The sequence below is a fragment of the Asparagus officinalis genome, chromosome 8 (genome assembly GCF_001876935.1).
Source record: "Asparagus officinalis chromosome 8, Aspof.V1, whole genome shotgun sequence".
In the NCBI taxonomy this organism is placed as follows: Eukaryota; Viridiplantae; Streptophyta; class Magnoliopsida; order Asparagales; family Asparagaceae; genus Asparagus; species Asparagus officinalis.
In genome coordinates, this window is record NC_033801.1 from 28774017 (window position 1) to 28785529 (window position 11513).

Genomic DNA, 11513 nt, shown 5'->3' on the forward strand with positions numbered 1-11513 from the left:
GGTTTGATTCCCGCTGATTTGTTCAGTGATATCATACCGCTTATAAACTCGGGCGCTGGTAATACCGGCTTTGGGGAGAGCAACACACGTGTATCTTATTTTCCCTCACATACTAAGGAAGTCCCAAAAAATTAATAGTTGCAAATTATTTTTATAAAAGTGAAAATCCTAAAATACTAATGCTAAATTGAATATCTTAGGGTATAGTATATGAAAAAAACATTTATGTTTAGTATATTATCAAACATCACATGATTCTAAAATATAATCAATTTGACCTTCAGACTGGAGACATTGAAGGGAGCAACACTGGTTTTCATACGAGGGATAGAGTCGCTACCGACAATGATGAAATGTGAGGGTTTTTTATTTTTAATGCATTGAACAACTTTTTATTTGTAATATTACTCTATTTTTATTCATCTCGTGTACTCTATGTTATCCATGTCGTGTTATGGATGTACTTGATATTGCTAGTATATTTGTTGTAAATATTCAGATAATATATGTTTTTACTAAAATGGATATTAACTTAGATTGTTAAATGTGTATATTGGACCGGATTGTTGGATGTTACTTTCTAGATTGGATTGTTGAATGTGTGTATTGGATATGAATATTAATTATATTTGATTGGATGTGTTTAGTAAATATACAAGAATTATATATTCATGAGTATATCATGAATGTAATGTAATGTACAGGGAATCAACATTTTAAAAAGATTTTTTTTTTACAGAAAAAAGAACAACCTAGATGGAAATTTTGTCTAGGTTGCTTTGTAGATGGATTTCCGTTATCCGTCTAGGTTGAATCTTGTCTAGTTTGATCAAACTAGATGGATTTTCGTCTAGTTTGCCTCATACTAGACGGAATTGTCCTAGACGAATTTCCGTCTAGGTTGAGCAACCTAGACGGAAACCTAAGCAACCTAGATGATTTTTTTCTCGTCTATGGTTGCGTTTTTTTTTTTTAGTGATTGTCCAAGTTTATATATATATATATATATATATATATATATATATATATATATATATATATATATATATATATATATATATATATATATATATATATATATATATATATATATATATATATATATATATATATATATATTATATCATGGTCATAATGATAATATATATATATATATATATATATATATATATATATATATCTATATATATATAATATAATATATATAATATATATATATATATATATATATATATCATTATGACATGATATATATATATATATATATATATATATATATATATATATATATATTTATATATTCATAATATATAATATAATATATATATAATATATCATTATGACATGATATATATATATATATATACTATATATCATGTCATATATGATATATATATATATATATATATATATATATATATATATATATATATATATATATATATATAATATATATTATATATATATATATATCATGTCTAAGCAAGACGAGAGCAGAGATCATCAACAACTAATCTTCTTTTGCTCATATAGCTGTGATGAGTGAAATAGTGTGATGGACTGGTGGGATTAAATTTTCGAAGTTGTAGCTAGAATTTGTTGGTTAATTGGTTAGTGTAGTTGAGAGAGAATATTTATGATACAATTGTAAAAAGTTAATGCTTGCAGGTGCAGTTTATTATATCCAAAATGAGAGCAATAGAAGATTGCATGATGAAGTGGGGAGCACTCCTAATACCGTTGTTAAATGTATTAAGAAAATTGTGCTTACATTTAAGCAACTTGTGCTAACAATGCTTTTTGGCTCACCTATACCTGATAGATACAAACAATGAATTGATTCACTTAGTTTTATTTTGTTTTTGTTTTAATAGATGAGTGAGTGATTCTTTATGAGACTGTACTTGATCATGCAGTATCTGATGGTGGAAAATGTACTAAAGAGGCTCAATTGGTAATAGAATAAAATTATTCAGTTACTAAGAAAGAATAAGAATTTTTGCTTCCCCTTGGGAGGAGAAAGAGCATTTTGAGGATATTCTTCAGAAATAGCATTTTGTAATATCTCAACACTGAGAGAGACAAATGAAGATTTCTCCACATGAGGTTCAAAATTCAAAACATGAACTTTTTCCACTAATGGAATCCATTTTTGAACTAATGGATGTTTCTTGTAATGGCTAAAGTCATGGAAAATTGCCTTAGCTGAGAAACACCATTTAAGCTTTAGATCATATACAACTCCTTGACTATAAAACTTTCCGTCAGGGCTAGAGATGCTAATTTAGTATGATAAATCTATAGGCAGAGGCAATTTCACTTCAATTGGAACTCTGGCATAAGGAAGCCTCTATCTACATGTAGTTAGCTTGTCAGTAGTTATTGGATGACTTATTGTGCTTGCGATCTTGCGGACTCTTTCTTTTTCATTCAATATATTTAATCTTAGATAAGGAAATAGAACCCACATAGGGTAAATATAATCTAGTAATTTGTCTACCTTTTCATTCGTCAGTGTAGGTGTGGAGCATTTGTGGCTAAGGCTGTTGTTAATAAGGTCTCTAAAAATTATGAAATTACCTATTAGATTAAGCTACTATTAATATGAAGAGGATGGAATGCAGTTACCAAATAAGGGACAAGTGGAAGCGGGTCCCATCATATATTTTAATGGGAGTAGGTGATTACTTTTAATGATTATAGGTGAGATGCCCTTCCGAAGACAAGCTAAAGAAAAAAAAATAATAAGGGTACTATTTCCCTTTACTACTTTGGCACTAAGATTATAAAAGAGTGGGGGCCATGACGACTCACCACTTGAAATTATAGCGGCGAGACATCATGACCCCACTCTTTTGTGAGTGGTAGTGCCAAAATAGTGCAAGGAGTGAAGTACACTTATCGATACTCAAGAAAACGCCCTGATATGTTGTAGTGTTTTGCAACTATAAAGAAAAAAGAAGGATATTTTCACAAAAACCCACTGAACTTTGGGTTTGCACATAGTCCACCTGAAGTTTGTTTATCACATATAAAACCTCTGAATTTTTATGGTGCCTCACAAAACTCCTTTGAACTTTGAACTTTTCTTTTTAGATGCTTATTAATTTTAGATTATAGAAAAATATGGGAATTTGTGTATTGGATTCATGGCCCATACCAAGAAATATTTTCTAGCTTCACCACTGAGGACGAGAGCCAAAAAACCATGGCTATGATTCTAAAATCTCTCTCATAGTTTCATCATTATTGAATTTAAAGAGAAATAACACATGCTTGATCAAACACATAGTGAGTAGGCTATAGAACTCTATACAAATTTAACATAACCACAACTTTAATTTTCACATTGAGGCCAATAATATGTCGCACTAAAGAGTTCTTCCAAAGGGATTCACCTTCCTTCCACTCCTCGGATGAGAAACTACTAGTGTAGGATGCGGTTGTTGGGGGGGGGATAATCTAAATTCATACAATGACCAAGCCTCCGATTATCAGAGAAAAGACTACCAAAGAACTTTTATTGCTCAATTGGAGATTTAGGATGAACAAAATTAGCCTCAGTTTGAGCTCCAAAATTCATTTTCTCCTTAAATAATTTATCTAAAATGGAGTCGCTAGAGAAGTTTCCCCTCTTCGTTTATCAATAGATTTTGATGAATATGTAGGCTGCAATGGTACATTGCTACCACTTAAACATGCTAATAGAGGTGGGATTGAAATTTGACTATGAAGTCTGAATCTAGTTTACCATCCTCACCGTTAAGCTCATCTGCCCACATGTTATAGGTTTCCTCAAATACTCAAATTTATATTGCTTTGGGAGTTCCTTTTATAGGTTGGTTTGTTTAGATCAAGAGTCCTACTTACATTAGATTTTGCACAACCAATCATATTAGATGTTTATTTCTACTTTGACTCTTGTTGGGTTTTAGGACGTGTGTACTTCTATTCCTATTAGAACTCTTATTCCTTAAACAACAAGGAGTTGAGATCTTCAAGGCTATATAAGAACAGTCTTTCAAGCCAATGATTATCATCAATCTTTAGATCACCAATCAAGAAGAGAGAGTTCTTTTGCGAAGCTTATTTGATATTCTTCTCTTTTGTTCCTTTAGTTGAGAGTAATATTAGGCTTTTTTTGAGTGTGATTTAGGATTGAGAGATTGAGAGATTCCACTTTGTATTCCTCACAAGTAATAAAGCTTTTCTCCTCCTTCGCCCGTGGACATACGCAACAAGCTAAACCGCGTATATTTTTGTGCTCATGTATTCTTGATATTTTTTGTGTTCTCATGTGATTGATATTAGCTTATCCTGAGGAGTTTGTTATAACAAATTGGTATCAGAGCCCTCAGCTATCGATCAGACGAGAAGATGATGGCAACTACTACGAAGTGGGATATCAAGAAGTATGACAGTAACATTAGTTTTAGCCTTTGGCAAGTTAGGATGATCACCGTGTTAACACAGAGTGGATTGAAGAAGACTTTGTTTAGGAAGTCGAAGAAACTGATTACTATGACGGAGGAAGATTGGAACGAGCTGGCTAATAGAGCTCTCACAGTGATCCAGTTATGTTTGACAATTGAAGTTTTGCAAGAAGTTCTCATGGACAAAACAACCATTGATTTATGGTATAAATTGAAGGATTTGTATTTGACGAAGTTGCTCACTAGTCGCCTCCTCTTGAAGCAGCGTTTGTGCACATTTTGAATATTAGAAGGAACACACATCAAATCTTATATTGGTAAATTTAATTCTATGATTACATATTTGAGTTCTTTGTCGTCTTCCTACAAGCACTTTAGGGATACTATGATTTACGGTCGAGATTCTTTTGGTATCAAGAACGTCAAAGAGAACTTACTGAATAAGGAGAAGATCGACAAAGAGTTAACTACAAGTGAAAGTGGTGATAAAGCTGATGGCTTATTTGTTCAAGGAAGATCGAAAGAAAGGGGCTTTGGAGGTAACATGTATTAGTCGAAGCACAGGAATCTGACCTGCAGATATTGCAAGAAGAAAGGGCACATCAAGACCGATTGTTACAGATTAAAGAATAAAAATAAATAAGAAGAGTATGAAGAAAAATCAAAGGAGGACTCTGCTGAAGTTGATATTGCTGAAGATGTGATTTTGTTGGCTATAAATGATATAAACAAGAGCATAGATGATTGGATTTTGAATTCGGGTTGTTCCTATCATATGTGTCCTAATCGGGACTGGTTCACTACTTATGAAGCTATTAATGGTGGAGTTGTTCTTATGAGGAACAATACCTCATGCAAGACTGTTGGGAAACACACAATTCAGATTAAGATGCATGATGGAGTCATTAGGACTTTGACAGATGTTAGGCATGTTCCAGGTTTAAGGAAGAATCACATCTCTTTAGGCACTCTTGATAGCATTGGGTGCAATTTTTCAAGTGAAGGTGGAGTTCTTAGGGTTACAAAAACTCCCTTATGATTATGAAAGGAAAGAAGATCGGAATCTTGTATGTTTTGTAGGGTTATCGTTACCGGTTTGGCTACAGTTGCATCGTCGATGTCAAGAGTTGATACTACCAGATTATGACATATGAGACTTGGTCATATGAGTGAGCGCTGATTGACCGAGTTGAGTAAGAAAGGTCTTTTATGTGGACAGAGTACAGGAAAATTGGGATTCTACGAGCATTGCATCCTTGGGAACCAGAAAAGAGTGAGCTTCAGTACGACAGTGCATCATGCTAAAGGTACTTTGAATTATACCCATTCATATATTTGAGGACCTTCTCAAGTTACCTCGAGGGTGGTAGTTTCAGATATTAGTTAACCTTCATTGATGACTACTCTAGGAAGGATTGCTTCTACTTTTTGAAACATAAATATGAGGTGTTTGTGACTTTTAAGCAGTGGAAGTCTTTGATTGAGAAGCAGACTAGGAGGCTGATTAAGAGGCTTAAAACTGATAACGACCTTGAGTTTTATGGAGGAGAATTTAATAAGTTTTGTAAGAAGGAGGGAATCGTTAGACATCATATAGTCCCTCGCACGTCGTAACAGAATGGAGTGGCAGAACGTATGAACAGAACCTTATTGGAGAAAGCTTATTGTATGATGTTCAATGCATGTTTAGGCAAGAAATACGGGGTGGAAGTAGTGATTACAGCTTGTTACTTAGTGAATCGGTCGCCATCTACTGCTAGTAGTTGTAAAACTCCAAAGGAGGCTTGGTCCGATAAGCCTGCAGATTATTCTAATCTTAGAATATTTGATTGCCCTGCATATGTGCATGTTAATCAAGGGAAACTTGAGCCGCGAGTGAAGAAGTGCATATTCCTAGGTTATGCATCGGGTGTTAAGGGTTTTAGATTGTGGTATCCTAATCCGAAGTCTCCTAAGATTATTATTAGCCGTGATATTACTTTTGATGAATCTGCTATGTTCCACCAGAAACGGTCATCGGTTTCAGTTGTTGATAAGATGCGCACTACGGGATATAAGGATAAGACTACGGGAGTTTAGCAGCCAGATCCCGTTCAAGTAGATGAAGCACCTCAGTAGCTGCAGGAAGAGCAAGAATACACTATTGCTAGAGATCGGTCTAGGCGAGATATCCGACCACTGCGAAGATATGAAGATACAGTAGCTTATGCATTATCGATTGATAATTTTGTGCCCTTTAGCTATTCAGGAGCTACTTCAGGTGATGACTTCCCTAATATTTATGATCGTCTTACGGACAATTCAGTCAATTTGTTGAGGAGGTCTCTTTCAGTTAGCAAGTTCAAGCCGAGCTTGGACTTGATAGGTACGTGCCACACTTAGATGCCCTGCGAGGCTATTACAAAAGGTGGAGTAAGTTGGCTTATTTTGGAGTGAGGAATCTTCTACGCATTTGAGTCAATGTGGAGATTTGTTATAGGTTGCCTCAAATACTCAAATTTATATTGCTTTGGGAGTTCCTTTTTTAGGTTGATTTGTTTTGATCAAGAGTCCTACTTACATTAGACTTTGTATAACCCATCATATTAGAGGTTTATTTCTACTTAGACTCTTGTTGGGTTTTAGGACATGTGGACTTCTAATTCTATTAGAATTCTTATTCCTTAAACAACGAGTTGGGATCTTCAAGGCTATATAAGAGCAGTCTTTCAAGCCAATGATTATTATCAATCTTCAGAGCACCAATCAAGAAGAGAGAGTTCTTTTGTGAAGCATATTTGATATTATTCTCTTTTGTTCTTTTAGTTGAGAGTTGTATTAGGATTTTTTGGATGTGATTTAGGATCGAGAGATTGAGAGATTCCACTTTGTATTCCTCACAATTAATAAAACTTTTCTCCTCCTTTGGCCGTGGATGTAGGCTACAAGCCGAACCGCGTATATCTTTGTGTTTGTGTGTTCTTGATATTTTCGGTGCTCTCTTATGATTGATATTAGCTTATCCTAAGGAGTTTGTCATAACACCACAAATGGCTAGAAACCCCAAAATTGTAGATTGAAACTCTCTCCAATTAGTTGGGCCCCCACCATTTACCCCAAATTGGCTTGCAACATCGACAAATGAGTCAAATTAAACATCAGCCATTTGGCATTTGATGCTTTTTCTTAGCTCCACGATGGCCTATGCTACTCATATTGGGGTCCAACTATTCACACTCCCAAACAGTAACTTTGGGGGTGTGTGAGGACTAAATTGCCCTTCTCCCAAACCAAAACATGCCAAGTCCATTCCAGAAACACCCTCAACATCAAAAGGGCATTTTCGGCAATTCAATTCCCAAAATTACTGTTTGGGAGTGGATATAGTAAACATGCTCATATTGTTTGAGCTAGAAGACCCACGGCTACCTTGCTTTTTCACCAAGATGACAACAGGAGCAGTTGAGGAAATCCTCGTTCCCGTAATTAACACCTTTTCTTCCATGAATTTCTTCTTCTTCATCATGATTCCCTCGATAGCGCACGTGTTAGCAGAGAGATATATTCCCTTGCAAAAGTGCACCGTAAAGACAACCCTATTTCTTCAATTTATCTCACCGTTGATTCATAATTATGAAATATTAGACCTAAAAATCAAAAGCCACTAAAAGTTGCCATAACTTATAAATTTCAAAAAAAAAAAAAAACCCCTCTCCCAAACACCTTCTCCCATTCTCTTTAATGGGAGCTAAAAAGTGTGGCTAGTAAATATATCCTAGAAAATCTAATTATCCATCGTTATACTAGTGATAGCCCATACGATCCCAATTTATGTATTATAAGCTCCAAATTCAATAAAGAGCTCTCCCTACCCAATTGACAATAATCAGTTACAAAGTCCCCATAGTCGAGAGCCAATCAAGTTTGAAATACACGGCATAAAGTATCAGCTAAAAACACGATAGCTTCCCAAATTAGATGTATGATAAAAATATCAGAATAAACATTCATTTCTCAAAAGAGGAGGGTCCACTCAAACTGGAGTACCCCAAATTTAATGGAACATGCTTCTCTCATGACTTCATCTGTAGTTATGGAAAAACGGTATACGACTCTAAAACTTTTTAATTAAAGAAAAGTTCTCTTGATAATCAGTAATTAGGGAGCATACTCAAGAATTGTTTATTATATCTATACCACTTTATTTTATCATATTGCATAAATTGATGGGTTCACTTTGTCTCGATCTTATATGTATATATATTTTTTGTCAGGGTCACTTAATGTTTCTTATTTGAAGTTTAAAGCTCCATGATGCAATTTGGGTTTAGCTTATTGTTCAATTAACATGTCTCAATCTCTTTTTTAGTCACACATTTCGATCTATAGCTTTCTCTCTGTAGGCCCGGCTGCAAAATATATATATATCGAGAGAGTATCTGCAACGCGAATTTAATTTTGTTTTGTTTTGTTTTTGGCCCATGAAAATAGATTTCATCACTCTATCAGGCCTTTCCTTACTCCCACCACGCATGCGTCTGCTTCTCTCAAACCATAGTGCATGCACTGTTGTAGCCAAGGCAAGCCTTTGAACATTCTTCACAAAACTCCCTATTAGTTGAGTAACATACCAATTGAAGATAATGTGTCATTCACAGCTTCTGAATCTAAATTAAAGCCAATGCATAATTCTAATCCACGCTTCAGCAGCAAAAGTGCAAGGGAAAAAAAACGAATGATGTACAAATGTGCTGTACGATCTATAAGAACATTCAAAGAACAACTAATTGAACAAAAAGGAGCAGGTCTGAAGGTGTAGGTGAGCAAGCGATTTTATTGCTGCTAACTTGCACCCCCGCTTAGATTTCGATGGCAAAAAAGAAGAAAAGAAGCGGGAAGAAAATCTTCAACATTAGATTGAGAGAGTCTAATTCTAGTTCTCTAGATTCAGGGGATCATTTTGATACAAATTTAGTTGAAGCTGATGAAGGATTCGACAATTATATTATGGGTTCGACAGGGCCAAAGGGAGAGACGAAGAAGAGATCTATGGAGGAAATTCTCAGATATGCCGATTTTCTTATCAATTCACAACAATCTTTGAATCCTCCTCAGATGAACGGGGTACAAACGCGCCACCTCAGTAGTGACGGTGCTGGTAGCTCCTCTAGGGTTTCTTGGGCTGATGAGGTCGAACTGGAGGTTACTGCTTCTGATTTTTCTTCACTTTAGAATCGATGTCTGATATGGACACTGTTACATTGGAAACTGATATGAGAGATACTGTTGAGGTCAGATCTGATGATTTGAACAAAAATTCTTCTGATAAATATGCTAATGAGGAAAATGTGCTAGTTACTGATTCTCTTCTAAATTCTGGTATTAATGTTCCTGTAATTCCAAATCCGGAAGCAGAGGAGCCTCTGAATAATAAGGTGAACATGGAAAAACTAGAAACTGGATCTAGGAAATCGTTTGTAAGCCTATTTGCTGATAATAGAAGATCGGGCAATGGATTATCTTTAAGCTTCATGCCATCTGCTCAATCCAATATAGCTTTTTTTTCTACTGATGAATGGAAGGAGGAGAAGACTTACGGAAAAATTCTTTAATTGGACATATCATAGGATTAAATGTTAAATTTAAGTCTATGGAATCCTATGTTAGCAAATTACGAGGGAAAATCTCTATACCGAAGGTCACATTAATCAAACAAGGGATATTCCTCTTTGATTTTTAAATTGAGAAACAAATGAGAGATGTTCTTGAGGCAGGACCTTGGTTTTTTGGATCTAGACATCTAATGTTGAAGCCATGAAGCATTGACACAAATATAGATAAGCTACAGGATTATTATTATCCAATGTGGGTACAATTCCCAAATTTGAGGCTTAATCTGTGAAGCTCAATAGGCTTTAGTAAGATTGCTAGCCTCATTGGGAACCCAATTGCTACTGATAAGCTTATATCCACTAGACAAAGGCTGAGTTATGCAAGAGTATTGTTAGAAGTGAAATTACCTTTGAAAGAACCTCTACCTGATCAATTGGTCATCCAAGGTCCTGATGGAAGTAGCTACATGCAATCAGGGCTATATGAATTCAAACCAAGATGGTGCTCTTCTTGTGGCATGGTTGGCCATGACACTAAGCAATGTAGGACAAATAAAACTAAAAAGATGTGGATACCTGTTAATAGACAGGTTGGAAAACATGCACAGACATAACCTATTCCTGAACTTGATATGCAGGAAATCAGACGGGGGGCCGGGGGAGGGGGATTACTGAAAAATTTTACTCTTCGTACCTCAGTGCAAGAGAAGGAAAATGTTTTAGAAGTGGTAAAAGATAGTAGTTTATCTGGTCAGGGTTCACAGACAACTAAACATGTACAACATGTGACTGGAAGTCATGGTGTGCAATCTGTGGCAAAACATGCACAATTAGATATGCAGGTAATCAGAGAGGGGTCTACAAATCTTGTTAATGTTTTCTCCCATCAAGAACATGTGAGGGAAAATATTTTAGGGTTGCATACAACTAGTGGTTCACCTGGTGTACAAAAACATGCACAACATATGGCTGGGAAATAGGTAATCTATTTCTCAACTCCAATTGTCAACACATCTGGATTTACAAGTGCTAATAGAGAAAATAGAGCAAGAAGAGTGAATGTCTCCGATCCAGGTACTCCATGTATCCAACTATCTCATTTCTCCTTGCTAGAGCAACAGATTGATCCATCTAGTGTGGATAGGGGAGGATCATCTCATTAATGCATCTAGCTATATGGAACATTAGAGGACTTAATAAATCCCTTAAGCATATGTTAGTGAAGCAATTTATTCAAGAATATAAACTCTCTCTCTCTTAGCTCTTATGGAAACAAAGCTTCCTGCAAGCAAGCTACAAATTCTAGCAAAGAAAATAACAAAAAATTGGGATAGGATTTCAAATATTCAAGAAGCTGGAAATGGAAGAATTTGGATTCTCTCGAATAGTGATGCATTCATAGTTCAAACTATTAAATCTTCAGAACAATACCTAACTTGTTCAAGTAAATCCAGGGATGGAAGACTTTCTTGTGTATATACTATTGTCT